At 41.9% G+C, this 23,756-nt stretch overlaps 1 long non-coding RNA gene across 3 annotated transcripts in view; it reads left to right on the top strand.

The window, feature by feature from the left end:
- LOC132243464 (uncharacterized) overlaps positions 1–23,756 on the top strand; it is a 144,756-nt gene that overhangs the window by 36,911 nt on the left and 84,089 nt on the right. For 2 of the 3 annotated variants that reach the window (XR_009455052.1, XR_009455050.1), the window contains exon 2: positions 22,208–22,358. The exons of the other annotated variant lie outside the window; for it this stretch is intronic. This is a non-coding gene — a long non-coding RNA (uncharacterized LOC132243464). The remainder of the gene's footprint in view (positions 1–22,207; positions 22,359–23,756) is intronic. 3 annotated transcript variants of the gene reach the window in all.

The raw sequence follows: 23,756 nt of genomic DNA, 5'->3' as shown, positions 1-23,756 counted from the left end.
CATACTTGCATGTGTTTGTCAGTCTGTCTTTTTACTGCTCGGAATGAGAAGCGAGATTTAGACGTTGCATCTGCATCAGAGGTAAAAGCAGCTGTATGGAAGGGCTAGTCAGAAGGATTTATGAGGCAAAGTTTTACACTGCTCTGGAATACTAGGCTGTGACTGCATTAATAAAAGCCTGGATAGTTTTACGATCAGCAGCACCAGCTTCATACAGAATAAAAAAGACTCATTTCTCTGAATGAGGGAATTCTCAGATTTGACAGCATAAATGACAGGCAAGGTTTTTTGGGTTTTTTTGTGATATCTTTTGCTGGGATAACTGTATAGTTGGAAGGGAAGTTTGAAAAGCTTTTGAACACACCGCCCTTTCTCAGGTCCAGGGAAGACGCAGACCTAGCAGATAGAACACAAGCATCTATATTACTAGGGCTGTGCGCAGCTTTGGTCCCTGATTCGATTTGGCAGAGATTCAGCCCAATTTGGTGGCTGCATCTCCAAATCCAAATCGAATCAGAGGACCCTTTAATCTCTCCAAATCAAATCAGAACCCTCCAAATCGATCTGGAGAGATTCAGAAAGATTTGGCGATTTGGACATAGAGACAGCTTTAAATGTTTTTCTACATACCTCTAGGTAGCAAGGGGCTCGTGAGTGCTGCGATGCTGGGAAGTTTGGAGCATCCCACAGGACCGTGGGGGCCCCCCCCAGTGCTCTCGGCAGCAGACCTGGAAGTGGACCAGACAGCCCCCAGCTTGGCATCTGGTGCCTCCTGGGTTGGAGGGGGGGGGGGGGGGGATACCTGGGATCCCTCCGCAGCTGATCACTGAGCTGTGGGGCACGAGGGGTGGGGAGGCCAGCGCACTCCCTGGCAGTCCCAGAAATGGACCAGAAGTACTTCTGGTCTACTTCTGGGTTTGCTACTGAGCAGGTGGAGGGCCCCCACGCACTCCTGTGGGATACTCCATCCACCCCAGCATCGCAGCATTCACAAGCCATGCTGGTACCTTGAGGTATGTAGAAAAAAACATTTAAAGTTGTATCTATGTCCAAATCACTGATTCTCTGAATCAGCATTGAATCTTCAGATTCAGGTTCAGCCGAATCGAATCATGGACAGTGATCCAAATCAACTAATCGAATCACTGTCCCTGATTCAGGCTGAATCCAAATCTGAATCAAATAGGGCCCACTTCGCACACCCCTATATATTACCCATTATGGAATTGAAAATAGTTCATAAAGGAATGAAGGAGAGCTGAAAAGAGAGGTGTGGCTACAAAACAAATGAAATGCAGCAACCCTACCGTCATGTCATGAGCTATATTTTAACAGAATGACCACCCTGTGCATGACAGGCACTATTTCCCATCTCTACAAGGATCATTTAGACTAGCATTTCTCAACCCATGGGTTGTGACCCAAAAGTGGGTCGCAAGAAGATTTCAGAGGGTCACAAGCCACGGGTCAAGAAACACTGATCCCAGGAAAGCGCCAAGACTGAGGCAGGGCAGAGTGGCGGCAGAAAGGCGCCTGCTCTTTCCAGCAGGGGAAGCGGGTGGGGAGAGCTGTGAGGCTGGGCTGGATACTCGCGGGAGATGCTGCTCTTGGGGTAGAAGGGGCTGTGACCAGGCTGCCTGGCATGGTGCAGTAGCCCCAGCACAGGCTGGGGGCTGCCACAGGCCTCCCCTCTTCTGCCCTCCAGCCTGTGCCAGGGCTGGACTTGTTTTGCTGGCACCTGCATGAGCTAGAGATGCCACAGCCACTGTGCTCTGGCCCAAGTGGGAGGGGGGCAGTTGGAAGCTCCTCTGGCAGGGCTGGGTGGAGGGCAGGGGCCGTGGATCATGAGTGAGGGACATCAGCATGGCCCAGGGGGGGACGGGGAAGGGAGGAGGCAGGGACTGTGGATCATGTACCAGCAGGGCCAGGGGGGTGTGGGTCAGGACAGGCCATGAACCTTTGCAAATGAGTCCCGGTAGGAAAAAGGTTGAGAACCACTGATTTAGATCACCAATGGGATTCCCTACATGGCAGGAAAAAGCATGCTGAGTTTCTGAGATTCATCTCTTGCACAGACAATGGAAAACTTGTAGTTCAAGGGGAGAAAATGGGAAGGTGGCTTTAGGCCACCATTTTCTGATTTAGGTCTGCTGTAAGACTCTACAGGTGAATCAGGAAGGTATTCAATGCTTGTAAAGCACTTTGGAAGAACATGGAGGATAAGCACTGCAAAGGTGCTACATATTATTAATGCAGTTCATGGATTTAGTATGATTTGAACACTGGAACCTGCATAATAAATGTGCAATTTATATGTATAACAGACTGTTTAAGTATATGGGCCACTGCCTGCTCAGGCATAACTGTAATCATTATAAGGAGGTGGTTGTTTATGCTACGTTATATAGAAATCCCTGATGCTAGAGATGATTGTTTATTATGCTAGAGGAGTAAGATGTTCAAGGATATGTCTTGAAAGGAAACAGACCATTGGGGAATAAATTAGTAAGTGGAATACCATAATATCTTATGAAGAGATGCTTTAGCGCTCTAAGCAGGACTGGACAGTGGTATCCCTGGTGTCTGGTTGCTGTTTATTTCTAGTACCCTTAAGGCTGACTGCAAATAGTGGAAATGATTGATTTGACTTCCAGTACTCTTGCTTTTCTTCTGCAAAGCACTCTTCCTGCTTCACAGAAGACCGGAGCAAAAGGGTAAACTGTTCTCACTCTCCCTTTTTGGTTAGCACTATCTAATGAAAGCTTCTTTCCAGGGGCCCAGGCAGTGGCATTCCATTCCAGCTTTCTGTAAATTATGTAAGGTATTTGCATCAGGGCAGAGGTCCCTTTAGAGCAGGCATGCTGCCAGTGGTAGGGAAATGAAATCCTGCTATAATAACACAAGAGGATCAGAGCAGATATTGGTGATGAAGGTGTTTCTTAATTTCATTTGTTTTCTTAAATTATTTTAATCAGTTGTATCTGTCTGGATGAAATAAATTCATATAATTGTTACCCTATAAACAGTTTATTTTGGCATTCCTTTCTTCAGATACCATGAGGATTCTTTCAGCATTTCTCTCGCTTATTAAGAGATGATGTCTGCCACAGCATAATCTAGGTCCATTCAGTCATCTCAGCACTGGATGTACTGGCAGCAAGTCCTGAACATTAGGGTAGCAGATGAGGTTGCGTCAGGATGAAGAGGGAGCAATATGTGGGTGAGTGTTGCAGATGCTCTGTAGAGGTCAGAAGAAAGAGAACACCTGGGCTTGGATTGAAAGAATGCTATAATTATTATATATAATATATATTATATATCATTACTTATATTACTTATAATCAAATTTTAAAAGGAGCCTGATGCCCACTGCTGAAACAAAAAGGGAATATTTCTCTTCTGGGAAATTTAGCTTTTGCATCTCAGGTCTATTCTGGCCAACCTGCATTTGTACTACTCGGTCCATAAAGGACTTTGTCAACCAAAGCAGTGTCTCTATACTGTGGTCATGTCTGTAGTTGCAAAATAGTATAGATACCCAAGTCACCTCAAGTGACTTAGGCAGGGTATCAATACCAGTCTATCCATGATGGCCTTGACAGCCTGGATCTCAGCACCAGGTAATCTATTCTGAGGAAAACAGGGTAAATGACTGCAAAGTGACTGTGATGTTGATATGTCCTTAGTCTAGGCCTAAAAGGCAGGTTTTGTTCTTAAAAGGCTGCAAAATCTGGTATGTGTAAAAAAAAAAAACCAAAAAAACAAAAAAACAAACAAACAAACAAAAAACAACCAACCCCCCCCCCCCCAAGAAAACCCTTAACATTTTCTCTTTACAGTTTTGTGCTGAGTTTAGGATTTAAACCTTCCTTTGCAATGCTGTGAACTCTGACTCTGCATCAATGTATGAAGGAGTTTCAGGAAGCAGCAGCAATTTCGAAATAAAATAATTTTCTGTGCAATGAATGGAAAACTACATAGCAGTGGGGAACACTGATGGTGCTATTGCCGAAAGCCCTGATTGTTTATGACTATATTGGGAATGTGATGTGGCCCAATAAATGATCATTGCATACAAAATGGTTCTATTTTTAAAAACCCTTGTGTAAATTGTATGGTATCAGTAATCCAGGTAAACCAATTTTAATCTGGGGCAGTACATTTGCAGCTGGTGTGAAATGGTTCCCTGAGCTTGTTACTGACTCAGAACAGTAGTGCAACCCGCCGCACTGCCCTTGCTATGGGGTAAGGATGCTAAATAGCAGTGAATCGGGTCTTTTGGCAGTAGAGTGTACAGACAATCAAAAAATTTGAAAACTAATGTTAAGGACACTGAAAAACTAGCACCATAATATGAAGGCCACCACTCAGTCCTCAATGGCTAATCGGTTTCGCTGTCATGTCAGTGATGAGTGTGTGTGTAGGGGGGCTGTAACATAAGCAAGATCCTTTGTTCAGACATTTTGGCTCAGCTATAAGTGCAGGAACATTGCAAATAAGAGCTGCAGGATGGAATTATTCTTTGTTTGTTTCCTTTTTTTTTAGTGGTTCATGTAACTCAGGCAACTGAACAATGTGAAGCTTATTGTTTCTATTGATACATCTGGCTGAGTGCACACCTGCTACCAGACAGGAACTTGATCTTTTTTCGGATCCAGTGCAGTATGTGCTATCAGCCAAAGTACATGGTTATTTTGTATTTATCCCAGAAAGGTCCAAACTCTACTTTTGGCATGACTATTTCAAGCATCAGGTTGAAAAGCTATTTTTTTTCCTTTTTGAAAATAATAAATTGATAGATTGGGAGAAGGAAGCTACAGATAACACACAAACTGTGTTTGGGAAGGAGTGGCATCATCATTATTAAAGAGATCAAAAGCCTTGAAGCAGAGGGGTGTAGTCAAGTAAAGTAGATACAAATGTCTGCCTTTAACTGTGGGGCCTACAGATAGACTTCAGTATTGGTGGCACTGCATAGTGAGGTCAGAGGATGCCACGTCCTGGATCCCTGGACAGTTAGTATTAGGAATTTCCAATCTGGAACAAATGTTTGATGGGGTGGTGGGAACAGGACTACTCTATATATTAAGCAATGGAAATGTATCATCAGAATGGAATGACCCTTTTCTGAGCCAGGCTGAACCTCAAGGGAGACCAGATAAGGGATTTACATAAATCCTCAGACAAATGAAAGCGTGCAAATCTCTCTGAATTAAAAAAAAAAAAAAAAAATTAAATGGGTCATTGACAAAAAACCATAAAACTACTCAGGTTAGAGGGAGGAGTTAAGTGGGGAGGCTGGAACAGGTAGGTCCATGTGCAGCCTACCCATGTGTAACAGACCTTGTGGCTAGTTGCACAAGAAATGACCTACTTCTGTGCTGGATTCTGTAAACTCTGTGGGGAGGAGAGACACAGAAAAAGTTGCTCAATGACAAGTAACAGGCTTTTTGTTTGTGCTATTTTTAATGGCTGATGGTTTTAAAATTTCAATTCACCCCTTCACTGCCTCTGGAAATTCAGCATGTGCCAATGAATGCTGCATCCACACCAGCCATTGGACAGAAGCTCTATGCCCAATCACCAGAGTTATTTGCGAGCCTCTGAAAGATGTTGCCATGTGAAATATGCATCACAAAAGAGAAATTAGAATAAAGAACACAGCAAAACAAACTCCCAAAATAATAAGCAACTAGCTCTCCTCATGCTTTGTGTAGGAATCTGGGTGCTTAAGTCAGGACTGTGGATCCCAGTAGTCGGTAGCTACAGAGCAAGATGGCGCTAAGCTGAAGTCCCGTAAAGGCCATACCCAAAGCTTGCTGAAGTCAATGGAAAGACTCCCAGGACTTCAGTAGGCTTTGGATAAATCCCTTAGCCTCTCTACCTCAACTTCCTCTTCTGTCTTTAGGGCAATGAGGGCCTAATCTTTTTGGCAGGCATGCCATAAATTAGCTCCACACCCTCACCATATGCTACCCGAATCCCCTTGCTATGCTTTCTGTTTCTTACCCTGCTTCCTTCCTCTCCCTGTCTGATCACCAGAGGGCAGAGACCACCTGCTTCTTCTCTATCTGTTGGTGTGCTGCTTGGCCCTTACCTGATCTGTTGCATACCACATACAGGCTGGCTGTGCCACTTGTGGCTCTTGTACCGCAGGATGATCACCCCTGCTTAAGGGGATGACGTTCTCCATAAGATCAACTTTAGTTAGTGTCAATGTAGTGTTCTGATCACTCTTAAGTCATATATGTACGCATCCATCATGGAGTCAAAGATGCAATTATGGAACTGGCTATATATATGTATGTGTGTGTGTGTGTGTGCATGTATGTGTATATATATATATATATATATAGTAGTTGAAAATATCTGAGACAAAAGATAAATGTTAACTTTTGTCTGATTTGCTATTTCTCTGGTAGTTGAAAAATATAAAACAAGTGGCTCAAATAATTCAGGTGCTTAAGAATCTTGTGATGCCTGTGAGAGATTTTGGGGCATGATTTTTTTTTCTCATATTTTTAGCTCAATAGCACTTAGGTTTTTTCCCTCAAAACAAGAGTAGAGAAAGAAGCTCTTTGGGCTGTTATGTAAAGGCAGCAAGTGCACTGCAGGTGGAAGGATTGGAAGCTGTCACAAGGCAAGCTTGCAAGCTTATGAATTTATTTATCTCATGTCAGCAAGCAAGTGTCCTAAATGTAGGAAAAAAAATCTCTTCTCTTTATCTCTCTCTCTCTCTATTATGGCTTTCCAAGAAAGCCACCACTTTTGGGCTAGGTACAGACAGTCAAAAAGGCCAAGGTATAATGGATCTATGTTATCTGGTTTTCTGTAAGCAGCCTAGTTTAGATTGGTAGTGAACAGAACACACATTCACACTTCAGCATGTTGGGGACAGCAAATCTTAGACCAGGTTTCACCATTTTTAAACCAGTTTGTGTGCCAGACTTCTGTTCTATTACACATATAGACCGGTTTTGTATGCCAAACTTTTGTTCTGCTATGGGTATAGAAGGGTTTCCAATCACTTATACCAGTAAAAGTGTTATGTCTGTACCTGGCCTGCATGTCTTGTCAGGATGCCAATATCTGAGTACTTGGTAAGATTTTGTAAGGTTATCCACAAGCTTCTTTCTAGCAGACCCGATTCATTTGCTTGGTCAGTTGGAAATCATTAGTCTTGGGAGTGTTAATTTAAAGACTTTCATTCAGATCCCTTGCTGTAACCATTGAGGAACTGGGAACACATAAAGGAAATGCAGTCCATTTAGAAGAAACTGTATTTCTCCAGCTTAGCTATGCTACTTAGGTATGTTACCTGGTTAATAACTAGTATGTTCTGATACTCTGGTGATAGGCATCTATAAATATGTATAAGAATAATAATCATCATAAAGGGCTTGACTTCTGGAAACTTGTTCTACTTGCTCAGAGCATGTCACATTTCATTATGTCTGCTAGCTTTTCCCTATCATTCTTTTCCCATAATGATTATTATATTGTTTACACTTACAGATATTATTTATGGATTGAGTCACTTAAGCTAATCACAATAATCAATGGTCACAGACACTTAGTGCTGTTCAAACTATTCAGCTGTTACAAACCTTGAGGCAATGAAGTAGCAAAAGAATGATCTGAATAATTTGAGCATCAAAGCAAAAGTTACATACTAGCCACCAGGAACCAGAAAAAAACAGAATAATCTTCTTTTAATAGAAGATTGAAGTACAGTGAAAGGGACAGGGCAAAAGAATGAAGCATGGAGGGTTGCAGGGAGCACCTATGAATACAGTGGCACAGCTGACGGGAGACTCTAAGGGCTAGATCTACAAATGAGCTCAGTAAATGGGGTGCTGAGTTTTTTTTTAAGAGATTTGGCAATAAGGGAGATGGTTGTAAATTTTCTGAGGAAGCACAGTCTAACTGAACAATACCTGTGTGGGGAGTTTGAAGTATTTAATTTGAAACATCTCAATTTCAACAAATTTTCATTCAGCCCAAGCTGGGGTTCTGATGGACCCTGAATCTGCCTGCAAACTGAAGCAGCCATTTGGATAAGCTGGTCTGTCTTTGCGTGAAAAAGTTGACCAGGTGAAGAAAGCAGCTCAGGGAGACACAAGAGGATCTCATTTAAATCCTGCCATAATTCTGAGTTTCTGGGCTATGACTCTTCTGGTTAAAACCTGTCTCAGCTAAAACTAGTTCTGGCATTGACCCTTAACTGCACTCACATGTTTGCTGAGGCAAGGCTTTCTTGATCCTTCTTGCATATTTTTTCCAGGCAGCCCTCCACTGAGTTAATTAAATATATTCAAATAATAAAACAACTGGTAACCTGACCAGCATACAGTATAAGTTAATACTGTGTACATTAATACAAAAAGCCTCAAATCTATCAAGCTTATTTAATTTTTTTACACCTATTTTTTGGCATTCCAGAAAGCAGAATTCTCAGGGACAGAGGGTACAAAGTACATACTTTCTCCTCCCAAAAGATAATGTTCCTCTGTAAATGGTGGTTCCTACTCTGTGCTGGGATTGCCCTTTCTTGTGTATTGTAGTGTGGTGGTAGAAAACTATGAATGAACCATGCTCTTTTCCTCTGGGATCATTTGCTCTTGCCAGTCTTTTCCCAGAGCAGAAAGAAGATATTCCAAGATTCATCACAACACTTAAACATGTGCCTGACCTGAAGCATATAATTAGTCCCAATCAGGGGCAGTGTTAGAGTAGTGTTAACCATCCAAGTGTATAGATCCCCAAGCTGGTTAAGGGCCCCTGCTGCATGATGGTCTTGCATTGCAATACGCTGCTAATGGGGTTATATTGGAGTAGGGGCCCGAAACTGAACTTTTGCACCCAACCCCTTAAAGTTAAACTTTGTTTCTTGATCCCAGGGAAATGAATGAGATTATTTACATTCTTAAAATTTGGCCTGTTCCTGAGCACCTTACTGAATTGGGACCTAAATTTTCTTACTGAGAGGTTTTAGTTATATGAGCAAGTGGTGTAGCCACAGGAAAGCTGGAGGTGCAGATTAGGGTCACTAATGAAAAGGTAAATCTATAATTTGGCTTTTCTCCTTAAGATGAAGAAAGGATGGGGAAATGAATCATTATCCCTTTTCTTCAGCTTAATGCAGAAAGAATGATTCTGTTAGCTACTGCCTGACAATTGCTTACATTTAACCTTGGTAAATATGGCAACCAGGCTGGAGTCTCTTAGGCTGAGGGGACCTCTCTTTCTTTTGGGTTGTTAGTTCAGAGGAGGAGTGGGGGAGGTTATTCTTGCATCTGCTGCGGCTCACTCCACTCTGTAGATACTGTGGGAACAGTTCATGGCCTGGCTGACATTTATGCACAGTTAATAAAGAGATGTATAGCCTTTAAATGTTAGAGACCTGTTGGTGCAATCTGATTTATTTGGAGAAGACACACCAACCAGGCTATTATGAAGGCGTTTCCTTTTCCATTCTCACACTTGATCCAAGGCCCCCTGAGTTTTTCCATTCACATTAAAGTAATCTGGAATAGGCTTTCAGGCCCTGTATTTTGGAGGGGAAGGAACCTATTATACCTACTTTTTGCTCTACAGGTTGATGGATAAAAGTAACTTCCCTTGAAGTTAATAGGGGTTCTCTCTCCGGGGGAGGAATCATGTCCTGGATGTGGCAGTTGAGAAACTATTCAATTGACAAAGAGGCTGTCTACAGATTATGTGTACAGTCCTCAGCAAGCCTGCCTACTGTCTCTTTCCCCATCAGGCAGTGAATCCTGTATTTTGAATTTACAGTGGTACCAATTAAATGCTTATAGATTATTAATGAATGAAGCATTCTGAAAGGATTTCTGCTTCAAGGCTTCTTTGGAATTAGAACTGCTGTTCTATGCATCCTGATGCCTTTGAACCCTTGTCCTTTATTATCAGTACAGAGAAAAAACAGCTTTAGCATTGATTTTGTATCTACTTTGTAGCACAGATCTGAAAAACATGTTTCCCGTTCATGGTAACATAAGTATCCATGAAAATCGCACAACAGCTACAGGAGAAGCTCACATCAGGAGAGACACCTTGTTGTGCTTAGCCAGCAAGCTTCTCTTATGCTGCAGCCAGGTGCTTTAAATCTCACGTGTGCCTGCTGCAGAAGCTGTTAGCTTGCATGTGACTACAAGGAGAAATGGTCATGATGGCTCAGAGTCCTTAATGCGTGCCTCTAAACTGTACTTGTACAGCTGTTGTGTAGTCAGGTAATTTTTAACTATCAACTTGAGAAGGGCATTGAAGCAGCACTAATATCCAACAGACTGCTCCTGCGACTTTTTGAAGCTAGTGGGAGTTTTGCAGCTAGTTTCTTGCAGGTTACTACCTAGTGTTTTTTAAGTGGCCTTGTCCAAATAAGGGGACCTGGTGCTGCTAATTGCTGAATGCCCTTTAATTCTTAGTGAGGTGTCAATACCTCACAGGTGTCTCACAGCATCAGGATCAGGGTCTTGGAACAAATACAAAAGGAGCAATGATCCAACAACGTATTTCAGAATTTTGGAATCTCATTTTATTGAGGACATTTAGGTAAATTGTGGATGTACTACATCTTCTGTACATACACATTCTCTAAACATTTGCTGTTATCAAATGCATTTGTCTTGAATTGTATTCCTATGAGAAGTCTTGCTGTTAACAAGTCACAGAGTAAATACTTTGTTCTACTGCATATTGTAGACATCTAAAATTTGAATGGTGTTTCAAGGTCAAGTCTTCATGAGATAATTTTACAGCAATTTAATCTTAATTTTTTTAAAAAGTAGAAGATATGTCAAAATGAATGTATAACTAAATCTGCAGTCATGATAAGATATATGCCTTATAGTCCTGCATATACATGGATTTAAATACTGTATTTGGGACTAAACATTTAACATTTTAGAATAAAATGGTACTTAATGAATTGGTAAAGTGAAAAGGGACTACTGGGTAGACTGGTAAAATGAAAATTTTTAAGGGATTACACAGGACAACAGGGACTAGGCAACAGGCAGTTCTGCATGACATGCAAGGGAAGAACTCTGTATCATTCCTCTCTTGAATGGCCTAGATGTTTCACTGATTCATGTGTTAGTTTAAGATTTGGGAGAGCAAGGTTCTAGCTCCTCTCTGCTGGTGACAACCTGTGTGATCTTGGACAAGTAATCTCTGGGTACCAGTTCCCCATCTGGAAACAGGGCTGCCTAGTGGATTTATGGGGCCTGGGGCAGGTGTGATGTTGGGGGCCCCACCACTGCCCTGTACAAGCAGCCGTGTGTGTGTGTACAAAGCTGGGAGACCACGTGTGAGAATTCTTGTACGCACACATCACATGTGAGAATTCTCACATGCGGCTCCTCCTTCCCTTGACCTGGGAAGGGGAACAAGCCGGCTTTCCCCGCTTGTTCCCATGGCAAGGAGGGCTAGGCAGAGAGAATTTACCTTGGAGACAGGTAACTAAAGCAGAATGACATAAATGTTTCACTTGCAAACTGTTAATTAAACTTATGCTACAAAGTTAGGAACTTAAGAACAACATGAGAAGAGGAAAGTTTAAGTAAAGTATTTCTTTCTCGCCTTCATGGATGCAAAGTCATCAATTACATCATCATAATTTATGTGCTTTGCAAGTGTGTTCTCCACTGGGAGCATGATCAAATGATTCAACCTATCATCCCCGATCACTGAACACCTCAGGTAGTTCTTAATAATCTTAAGCTTACTGAAAGTGCGTTCCCCGGATGCAACAGAGACTGGCAAGGCAATGAGCATTCTCAAGTAAATGCATATCGGGGGGAACACAGATTCTACACCTTTGCCATAAATCTGGTTGAGAAGCTACAGTGCAGTGCCCATGGCTCCCCCAGAGATGTACAAGTCTTCCTGATTTTGTAAAATAGGCAAAGTTCTTCTTGCAACTCATCCTTGTTCACATCTCGTGGGTATGTGGTAGACAGGGACTCCACAAACTTCTCAAATTCTTCATCCTCTGTAATAGTTGGTGGGTCAAGTATAAATGAGAACAAGCTTGAGAGTTTCCCCCATGGTCTCAGCTAGGCTTTGGAGATGAGAGGAGCATATCCATGGCTGTGATGAACTCTTCAACCCTGAATTTATCTTCAGGGGAAGAGATTGTGTGTTCTGTATTGGGTGGCTCATCGTGGAAACGTTTTGTCCTTCAGATTCTTCTGTGTTCTCTTGAGTTCAGTGGTGATACCTACCTCCTCAGCTATGACCTTAGCTTCCATGAGAAGATTTGGCTCAGAATCATTCAACTGTGGAATTTCTTCCAGGAGTCTTTTGACTTGTTGCACCCCTTCTTCCATGGTGAACTTGGATCCTTGGACAAGCTTGCTTCGGATATTGATGGACTGCAATATATTGTACCATACTGTAGTCAGAAGGATGAACTCAAAGGATTGCATCCACCCAGTGAGACCTGAAACATCTGCCTGGGTTTCTCTTGTCAAGTCCAATTCTTTCTCAAATTTGAAGAGAGAATCCAGCATCCCTTTAGGATTTGTCTCGAGGGGACGAACAGCATTGATTCTTGAGCTCCATCTAGTTGTTGACATAGAGTGAAGAGAGAGTCCTACAGTTTCCTGAAGAATTTTCCATCTTGCAGGACTGCATGAAAATACAGTGTACAGCTTCCATACATTTTTAAAACGTGTTTTCACTTTGGGGCTCTTCTCCATGGCATGGGTACCATATAGGTTCAGAGAGTGTGCAATGCAGGGTGAAAACAATGCCTGAGGATTTTCATCCTGTATCCTAGTTTTTACACCCTGGTATTTCCCAGACATAGTTGAAGCATTGTTGTACCCTTGCCCTCTACAGTTCTGCAACTCTACCGTACACTCTGCCAGCATTTTCTTTATCTGCTCCATGATGTCTACTCCTTTCTTTTTATTGCAGTCCACCATTTTCAGAAATCATTCCTGCACATCCCATTTTCCATCTCTTTCATGTACATATCTCATGATAAATACCAGCTGCTCAGTATGCGAGACATCAGGCATCCCATCTAGGATGATTCCGTAGTAACGAGCATTTCTTACCTCCTCAAGAATCGCATTTAGTACTTTCTTGGCGCACACCTCCAAATACTCATTCTGACTATGCCAGGACATGCAGTGTGCTTGCATTCTCTCCCCAGCCATTCAATGCTCCATAACAGTTTCAAGGTGACAGTTCAAATCTTGATTGTATTGATTGTATTTACTGATGAACTGTACAGGAGAAAGGAACAACCCACAATTGTCATGCTGTAGGGTAGAATGATCCTTGGAATGGCAAATTTTACTTTGCTAGAAACAGGGTAATGTCAACCAGACCTCGCAACACTCTGAATGTAAACCCTTTTCAAGAGCATTATCAATGGCTCCTTTTCCACTAAGAGCACTTGCAAGATCCTTCCACTGTAAATAATATTGTATATGACCAGAACTGGCCTCATGATTCTTCACTTTGTCATACAGTTTTCTCCAGTTATCATTCACACCTCCATGGCAGAATCTGGAATGGTACTGCCAATTGAATACACCTTCAATTGGTGGCTATTGTAGCAGTGGGTTCTTATTGTGGACACCTGTCCTTGGGGACAGCATTGAGATTTTCCACCTTGTTTATATGGAATCCTCAACTGATGGGTAAAATATGTTTGTCATTGGTGACATAACCTGGAATTGAACTGGAGGCCTTGTTCCATAGACCAATCAATGTCATAGCTATCACTCTCATAATTCAGGTGTTACTTATTGATCTAATGTATGCAGAATGCATACCCTAGATCAGTTCTCTTTGCATGAGGATCATGGGTATGACCTGGACATGGGGGTCAGGGTTCAGAAACTGAGGGCTGACAATACCGTAAGTCCACAAGCCGAGCCAAGGAATTCCGGTATCAGTCAAAGTCTGATGGATTGTGCTAGGGGACAAGCAAGCCCATGTTCAAGGCCAAACCAGAAGTCAGGAGCCAGAGAATCCAATGTGCAGGATAGGGTAGGCAGGAGCGAGGTACTGGAGTCCAAAACAGGGACAAGGCTGGAGACATGGCAGAAGGGACTGAGCTAGAGGCAAGACAGGAGCAAGGCAGAGGCTCAGTGTGGGAATGAGGCAAGGCTAGAGGCAGGGCAGAAGGATCTAAGGCAGAAGCAAGATGGGAGTTTAAGGTGGATGGTTCAAGACAGATGCAACAGTACAGGACTCCCGCAAGGAGGTCCACAGCAGGGATAACCAGGAGCATGGCTGCAGGGACAAGGCCTTGCAGGAACTGGGAGAACTTCATTACCCTCCCGTCAGGTTTACAGTGCTCTTCTCAGGCCACCTGATCCCCTGTTAGGAACCTCATGGGAGGGCCCAGGCTGAGCTGGAGTAGGTATGTGGCTAGCCTCCTGGAAGTGCCACAGCCCAGTTCTCTGCCTGCAGGCACCCTGGGCTAGGCTTTGAATCCCAGGTTTTCTGACTGTGAGAATCAGGATGCAGAAATTGCACTTGGCTAGGAGGACTGAGGCTGATTCAAGACTCTTTTGGCTATATTAACTCAGAAAATATCCTGGTTGACCTGGGATTTGTCAGAACCTTGATATTGTTTATTCAAACTTTGTGTCCTTAGTGTTGTATGCCAGCTACAGAAGAGGAAGAGCATACTAACAGCCTAGAGCTGAACTTTAGACAAGAACTTGCTAAAATGGTTTTTTTTCCTTCTCACTTAAACAGCTGGGACTTAATTAAATTTCATCTGAATGGATATAATAGAAAATGAACAAAATAAAACCAATGGATAAACACACAAAGGAAATCCATATATTCTCAACACAAAGATTTTAGACAATATTTTCACAAAAGAGCTTTAATTTCCCCACGTGTATAGCAAAAGGCACAGTCCATCTCAGTCAGGGTGCATATGTGGGACCCAGCAAATAATGGTTTGTTCACCTCTGCATCTTAAAGAAATGTATTTTAGTAGTAAAATTCACAGGAAGTCTGATTCACCAGTGCTTAGAAGCCAAGGATTTTAATAGCAGTGTAGCAATGCAGCAGGGTGCCTAAGGCACATGGGCAGTGGTGACTTCCAGTATCTACTACTCCACCCATGTGATTGAAATTGTGAATGTGCAGTTGCCAGTAGCAGCTATTTTTTTTACTCCTTCTTCACCAAGTCAGTGCCCAGGGAGGTTGTCCCCATTGTCCCACCCTAGTGATGCCCTCGATTTTAAAACAGTTTACAGTACATCTGAAAAAAGATGTTTCTCCCTTTGTTGGAGAAGGGCTGGCTTAGTTTTAAACTACAGGAAGACTTCATTAGGCTTGGAGCAGGAACTGGACTCTTCACTTACAGCTCATCAATTGTTGGGATTTATAAGCATTAATTTCTATGCCACTCAATTTTGAATAGTGGTCCTGGATTGTAAATATCCAATATCCAATCTTTTTGGTACCCTTGGATTGATATGGGAAGTAATTTGGGGTGTCCTGCTTGAGATGGCTTAGATGTATATGGTTTTCAATAGACATTGAGCACCTACTTTCTGAAAATCAGGTTTTTTAAGGTGATTTAAATTGGGCATCCAATTAAATACTCACTTGTGAAACTGTAGGCAAGAATGTTATCCAAACTTTTGGATTATGACGTACCCTGAGGGATCAGCCTTTCATGAGATAGCAGGCATATTGTGGGTTAGTTTGGGCCAGGAATGCTGTTAGAATAGTCCAAGTATTCTAACACTCCTGGTACAAGTTTGTGATGAAGTAAGGAAGTGCAATGAGAATGAAAATGATCTTTGTTTAAATTGGTCAAACTTTTGTGAACCTCAAAAAAACTTTTGGTTAAATTTTGTATTAGGGACCACTGAAATTGTATTTCCTCTGAGACCATTTTCCCAACCGTAATTTTTATATTGAATTTTATACCATCAAAATGCTTCTGGACTGGATGATTTGTGATTCACAGAAAATGGTTCCAGTAGAAATTTCCAGTGGGGACTGTAAAGAAAAAGAAAATCCTAACAGCTATTGTGTCAGAAGATGGTTATATTTCACAATCTAAATAAAAAGATATATAACTTTTCCTAAGGTCAAGCAGTGAGACAGTAAAGGGTGTGAGAGATGAACAGCCTACTGGGACCAAACAAATTGGATTTTAATTATTAGGACACATCCTCAGTTGGTGTAATTCAGCATATCTCCCTGGTGGTCAATGTAGAAGATGTAATCAATAACACTGTGTTCACTTACATTAGGCTGAAGATTGAACCTATTATTACTCGATGGGTTATTAGATAGTATGATCAAATTGTATTCAGGCTTGGTTGTACTTTAATGATGCTGGTTCCTCTTTAGGTTCCACTCTGTGGGTATCTCCTCAGCCTCTTGTTCTCTTCCTTTCTATTTTCTCTTCAGGAGGTTTTAACTCTGGCTCTATTGCTAAGTTCACTGATTATCTTCTGTTAAACTGAGCCCTTGAGGACAGTAAATATATTAATTAGGATTTATACTCTTTAAAAGTCCAGCTCCCATAATGTCCCTTGTTTATTAATAATTTGGTATTTATTTGCCCTAACATGACATTGATTTCAAAGGAATTAAATATTTATGTGAATTCCATAATTAACTTCTGAGGTACTTTGTAATCCATTATCTACTGAATAGACTTTTAAAATAAGACATCCCAGAAACATCAAATGAAGATCCTGCTGACCCTACTTCGTTGGATTCAAAGACTTATGAAATGGAATATGCTTTTCAGTCAATTAAAACTGTAGAGGAGCTGCTGGATCTTAGTGCATCAGGTTATAGGATGAAACACCCCATTGATATCTGCTTCAGGAATAACAGAAGGGAATATCAGCATTCCAGGTTTCTCTAAGATACTGATCAAATGACACTGCATTTGTAAAACTGGGTACTTGTACATCACTTGCATGAGCAGCAATAACAGCCAGATCCAAAAAAACAATAAAAAATATTTAGTTGCATAACTCTTATTGAGATCAATGGGTATTTAGGAGGCCTGCATAGGAATTGTGTTCCTAATATCTTTTTGGATCTGGTCTTTACTCTTTATTCAGGCCAAATATCAATGGGAGCTTTTTTCCAATATGAAGTGCAGAACTAGCGCTGGCAGCTAACTGAGTGGGAGTGATTACCGTAATTATCAACACACTTAATAGACAGGAATGAGGTTCCGTACCTCAAAAAGCTTACAGTATAAATACAACCCTTTTTGTATTTGAAAGCTGCTATAAAAGGGGAGCGCTCAATTGTTGTCTGTATCCACAGGGGGCAGGGCAATAAGTTATAGACTTAAATTACAATAAGGGAAATCTAGATATTAGAAAGCATTTTCTAACTATAAGACTGTTTTAGTACTGGAATAGATTACCTAGTGAGGTTGTGGAATCTCCATCATTGGATGTTTTTAAGCACAGGTCAGATAAATATTTGTCTGAGATGGTTTAGACAGGGCAGTTTTTAGCCTGAGCTGCAGAGTTGGCTTAGGTGACATCTTGAGGTCCCTTAGCTCTATTTTTTATGATTAAAATAAATGAGTTTTAGTGACAGCCTTTTGGATAGTTTTATTGAGGAAAGTTTAGCATCTAGGGAAAATTGCTGAAGAAGATGTGCATACATTAGAGGGAGAAACAATCACATCCAAAATAAGGTATTAATTTTGTTCGGAAAGGAATGAAATCAAACTTCCCATGAATTCTAGCGCATTCTAAATCTTTATAAAACTGCTCTTCAGAAGCATTGCTAACAAACACCAAGACTACAAGTCAGGGATGGTTTATCTGATCCCAGAAAATGAGCAGCTTAGTCAAAGGTGGGGCAGGAACCCCATCTCTCTTTTCAATTTACTGGCATAATTTTAACAAAGTGCCCCTGAAACTCTTTTCAGGACATCACTGAAAGAGGTGGTCTTCATGCTGAAGTCTGAGAAAGCATGCCAAGCGTATGATTTTAGGAAATAATGTTCTTTCCAAACATGCTGTGAACTTGCTTTGAAGTCAAGGAACTGGTAAAAAGAAACTTTTGATTGATCTTGTTTTTTTTCCTTCAGAGAGTCAAACATCAGTGCCCCCAAGGGTCTGAAAAAAAAGGGAAGCAGGAAGTGCATTTGAAATTTTACCTCTTTCATTACACATTTCTGAACTATTTGCATGCTCATTTCCATCTCATTCCCCAGAACTCTCCCTGACCTCCAAGCTATTTCATATCGGCACCAGTGCCTGAGTTTTGACAGCAAACTACATTCAGGCTAAGGTGCTGCTTCTCAATAGATTCCTTCTTTGCCTCAAAAATCTTTGCTCCTTCCCATTCAGATTATACCATATTTTAACAAACTTCTTACTTTCCTCCCTGGGCCTAGGCAGTAACAGTACCTGCATCTGCCTGCATAACTTGAGGTGAGCTAAAGGGTGTTTTTGATGTTTTGGACATTTGCTGATAGTTGTGCATAAGAGTAGCTCCTGAAGCTTAAGAATAGGGTAGACCAGTGATTCACAACCAAGGTGCCATGGGATACCATGAGAGCCTTTTAAGGGAGCAATATTAGCACTGCTGGGTATGCAAACACATGTGATTCACAAGATAAATTGAGAGATTTCAAATAGGAACCCATAGTGTCAGAAACATTCTCACCTGTTGGGGTCTTTCTGAGCTCTTTGACACTGGTGAATTGCACTATTATTTTTCTGTAGTCAAAAAATAAGTGAAAACTAAGAGTGGCCTTCTTTCAACAGGTGATTTCAGTCTAGCACAGGGATTCTGTGGGTGCATCCCCATGAGTATGCACTTGTGGTTTACGGCACGACAAATCCGTCTGTGGTGCTGCAAGCCACACATGCCAGATGTGCATGCATTTGCCATGCTCCTAGTTTGCAGCACGGTGGGTTTTTCTGACACTGGGAGATCCTGGTGAAAAAAAAAACACATGCCCAAAAAAAGCAGCATGGCGCATGTGGCTGCAGTGTGTGCCACTTGAAACTGGAGCCTGGCTGGCCAGAGCCATGCTCTGGCTGTTGTCCACTGGATTGCCTGGATTGCCACTGCTGCAGCCCAGGGAGGCCCCCAGATCCCAGGTAAGGCTGCTGGGGCCAGCCTAGATGCTGGCCTCAGCCTTTCCTACCCCACCTGGAGCAATAGGACATGCACCAGAGCGCATGTGCAGGAGTGTGCCCTGGGATAACTAGCGGCAGCACAGATTTGTTGTCTCTGTGGAAATGCATGTTCCTGCTTCTGGGGATATACCCCTTAAGTGTTTATATACATGCTCTGGTGGTGGCGGGGAAGGCGCTTTAATTAGAATGGCTCTAAGAGCTGCTTTAGTTAAAGCACCCAGAGCATCACATATATTAGCTCCTGCGCACTGAGAAATTGTGGGAAGGGGCGTTTTAACTATTCATTCATTTCAGTTTCAGTTATTTCATCTATGCATGCCTGCCTCTGTTGAAAAAGTGAATTCTACCAGTGCAACTCTTCTGTTTAAACCAAGCATTCGTGAACCTAATTCTCCACTCTCTTTCTTTCAGTGGCTTGTATCAGTTCTCTGAAATGAATAGCATTACAGTAATGTAACAGTCAGGCTCCATGTATTTTATAGAAAGTATGATTTTCTGGAACAGAAACAGCTTAATATAAATGCTTTTGCCAAATCATGGTGTTTTCTTACCTGAGCTAGTTCAAGCTAGTCCGCAACTCGCCTTGTACTGGAATAACAAAAGGTTTGAATTAAAATTGATATAGTGAATGGCATGTAAAGACTGATATAGTGAATTCAAATTCCGTGTAAAGATTGCTTGAGTGAATATAGCTACAATTAAAGGGAAGGCAAAAAGGTCAGGAAACAAGCTAAATGAAACTAAATGATTTTTTAATTTGATTTGAAACTAAACACTTTTTTTGTTATTTTTGCAAAAGTTTTTTGAAGGTCACGAAAATTTTTCATGTAAATTTTCATTTGTTTTCAAGAGCCATTTCCCACCCCCTTCAGCTAGCTTAGATCCAGAATTTTAGTTCAGGCTCAGCCTTAATTTAAAAATGAAGATAAACACTGATGATGCTTCCTGTAAATTCCTGCCTGGGGATAAGATTTCATGAAACTATCCACTGCACAACTTCTGAGAAACTGTGTGGGCATAAAGGGGTGAAGCAACAAGCTTTCCTGTTAACCATTGAGGCCTGTTTCAACATGGTTCTGAAATTCTCTGACAGCAACAGCAAATGAACACCTATTCCTGGAAAGTAAACCGGAGGGAATATTGTGTGTTGTAATATTTGTGCAGTAATTCTTTCTGTGCCGTGCCATCCTCTTAAAATGGAGAGAATTTCTAAGATCTTTCCCCCAGTTAGCCTAGGAGTGATTCTACAGCAGTGTAGATTACTGTAGCTGTGAAAGGGCCCACAGTTTTCTTTAGTAGCATGTTGCAGTCATATTTTACAGATGTAAAATGCACATGGATGGATGGACCATGGATTTGCAGGAAAACTTCCTTCCTGTGCTCCTAACTAGGACTTCTGAACAATCAGCATAGAAATGAAGTCTGAAGAATCCAGTCACTAGACTATGAGGACCTCCTTCCTGCCTAGATACAAGAATTTTTAGTTATTTTTACCTTAATTCTAACACTGTGTTCCCTGATGTTTAAGACACGAGACTTTGATTAGATAGAAGAAGGCACAGTTCTTAGGATGAAAGGAAATCAGCTTTTCTTTTAACTAAATTTGAGCATCAACTGAACATGTGTGTTCTCAAGGGAGCATAACATACATAGTCAGTGGATGCATGAATGACTCACGCAAGGTTAGATGATGCCAGGTTCAGAATTTAACAGGAAAAAACAAAACGAGGTTTATGATAAAAAAATTAAAAAATAAATAAATGGGGGGGATAAATAGGCAGCTGGGGAGTGTGGCGGCGGGGACAGCAGGGGTGGCGGGAGCGGGGGAGCTCCTGCAGATGTCACCAGCACTGTCGGTGGTGGTGGTGGGGCGGGGTGAGTGCTGACCAAGGGTTGGTGACCCCCTGCAGCTACCACCGCCAGCAGTGGCAATGGCCAGAGGGGATTGTGGTCTGCCCGCAGACATTGCTAGTGGTGTCAGTGACGGGGTGGTGAGCGGAGACTTTTTGTAGGGGGTGCACCGCTACTGTCAGGAGGTGCATGTGCACCTGTGTGCACCCCCTATGCATCACCCCTGAGTTGATGCAAAGTGCTCAAATTCTACAGTAAAACTAGAGAATAAAGTTGCTGCTTGGTGATTAAGAGGTAGGAGAGGATCCTAAGTATCCAATCTTGCATTCTTTCTATTTCCAACATTCTCACTGAAGCCCCTGGAGTGTCGAGGGCAGATACAAGGGAAGCAGCACTGGATCCTAAAGGCAAGCTCCTTGAGACAGTATTTCTACAGTCTAGCAAAATGGTTCCCTGATCCCTGATTAGGCCCCTGCTGTAATATATTGTATTGCAATACAACATCTAACTACTATTGAAACTATTATGTATAGATCAGTTAGAAACAGAAACGGATCTTTCCTAGTAAATGGTATCCCCCCATTAATTAATTAATTAATGTATTTATTCTGTCATAAACCTCATTTTGATTTTTCCTGTTAAATTCTGAAACAGGCATCATCTAACCTTGTGTTGTAACTTATTGAGACTGAAAAAGGCTTTCACTTAGAAAAAAGCTGTGACTTCTGCAGGATCACAGGATTCAGAGGACCAAGGGAAAGTTGCAGAATTTAGTTTCCTTGCCCACCTCTTGTTTTTGTTTTATTTTTGACTTGCTTCCAACCCTGCGTCCCCCCCCCCCCCCTTGATTTTTCTCTCCCTCATTGTTTTCACTGGTGCCTACCAAGTTTTCTCAGAATTGCACTATTTTACGTTCTCCTATCTTTATTGCTTGAGTCTGGAATCTGGTTCTGCCCCCTAGTTATTTTAGCTAGTTCTTCCCACCAGCATTTGTGTTTATCTGGGTTAGTTCCTCTCCTAGCAACATTTGAAAGGCCCCTTTACTCTGTGCTTACCTGATCCCTCCTCTAGCTTTACCTTACTCTATGCTATTTTTCCTATTCATTTGTCATTCTGCCACTCCATTTTTTTAGCTGTCTTCCAGTTTTATTCACTAACTGCCTCCCCTGTTTTTACAAAAAGTCTTTTTCTTTCCCTTTTATTTTCAGGTCCAGGATGCAGACCCATGTTCTTTCCTGCCCAGAGCAGGGGGGCTGGACCCAGTGATCTCACAAGGTCCCTTAAACGTTTGTGAATCTGTGTGCACGAATCCCCACACTTGAAGAAGCATTTGGATTCAGAGTGCTGCTGCAATTAACTGTAAAGGACCCAGCTATACCATTTGGAGCTAAGCTTCACTGGCATATGAGGGTGGCTGTCTGGGCCAAGCCATAATACAATATTGTTAATGTACTCTTTTTGTACTTTTTATATAGATCTGCTTACAGACCTGGCAACAAAATGCCGTGAGCACAAAACTGTCCTGTTTAAGTATGTAGATATGGTAATTGCTAAAGCAACTCTATCATTTTTAGTGAACCGCCAAGTAGACAGGCACGTGAAACATTCATAAAGGTACTGTCATTGTATAACTAGCTGCTGCCTTTGAGCTACATGTACTCAGACAAATCCTTCTGGCAGTGATTCTATGCTTTTTTTTGGTTTTGTTTTCATGGAGACATGACCTTGAGGCATATGTGAATACCTGAGTGTCTGTACTTTATATATTCCTAGTGAACAGAAAAGACAGTAGAATGGTGCCAAAGAAAATGAAGAATACTCAAGGCTATGAAATACATCTCATCCTTGCCTTGAAGTAATCTTGAAAACTTGACAGACACTCTGATCATTGTTTTCCCTCATTGAATGAATAAAAGTCCTGGGAGCTTTCCAGGGTAGCTGTGTTCTGATATTTGAACAGATATTATGCACTAGATCCCCAGGTGTACCATGGCAGCACTCATGAGGGAAGGTGAGTTTTTGCCATCTATGCGATCTTAGAGGCAGCTGAGGTTGGTTTGGCTTCTGGCCTAGCCTAGAAAATTCACACAGTTGCTGTAATTTATACCATGAGAAGGTGTCCCCAGCCCATTCTCCAAGGCTAGGTTCAGACATTACTCTTATACTGGTATAAGTGACTGGAAACTGGTCTATACCCATAACAGAACAGAAGCTTGGTGCACAGACTGGTTTAAAAATGATGGAACCTGGTCTAAGAATTGCCCCCACCAAAGGGCAAATGTGTATTCTGTTCACTACCAATCTAAACTATGCCGTTAACAGAAAACTGCAGAACTTAGATCGATTCCATCTTCGGCTTTTTGAATGTCTGTATTTAGCCAAGAGGTGGGCAATTATTTCGGGTGGAGGGCTGCTTACTGAGTTTTGGCAAGCCATCAAGAGTCACGTGACAGGTGGCCAGAGGCAGATAAATATTAATTTTTAAAATTTTTTAGGGGCCCTGTGGGCTGGATAGAATGGCCTGGCAGGCCACATCTGGCCCACCCCTGATCTAGTCCAAAGAACCAAACTCTGACTGCTGCCTCCACAGGCCCTCTGTATTGGGTAGAGGAAAGCCTAGAGTTGACTATTTTGTGGTAGAAGAAAGCTCTTTTATGCAACAGAGATCTCCACCTGCCTTATTAGGGCTGTTTTCTATTCCTTCTCTGCTACAGGACCTGGCTTAATATTTTCATTTGCACCAGAAAACAGATGTTT

Source organism: Alligator mississippiensis, chromosome 1 (assembly GCF_030867095.1).
Source record: "Alligator mississippiensis isolate rAllMis1 chromosome 1, rAllMis1, whole genome shotgun sequence".
Classification (NCBI taxonomy): Eukaryota; Metazoa; Chordata; order Crocodylia; family Alligatoridae; genus Alligator; species Alligator mississippiensis.
Note: the sequence above shows the minus strand (reverse complement) of the source record. Positions and strands in the feature narration are given on the sequence as shown.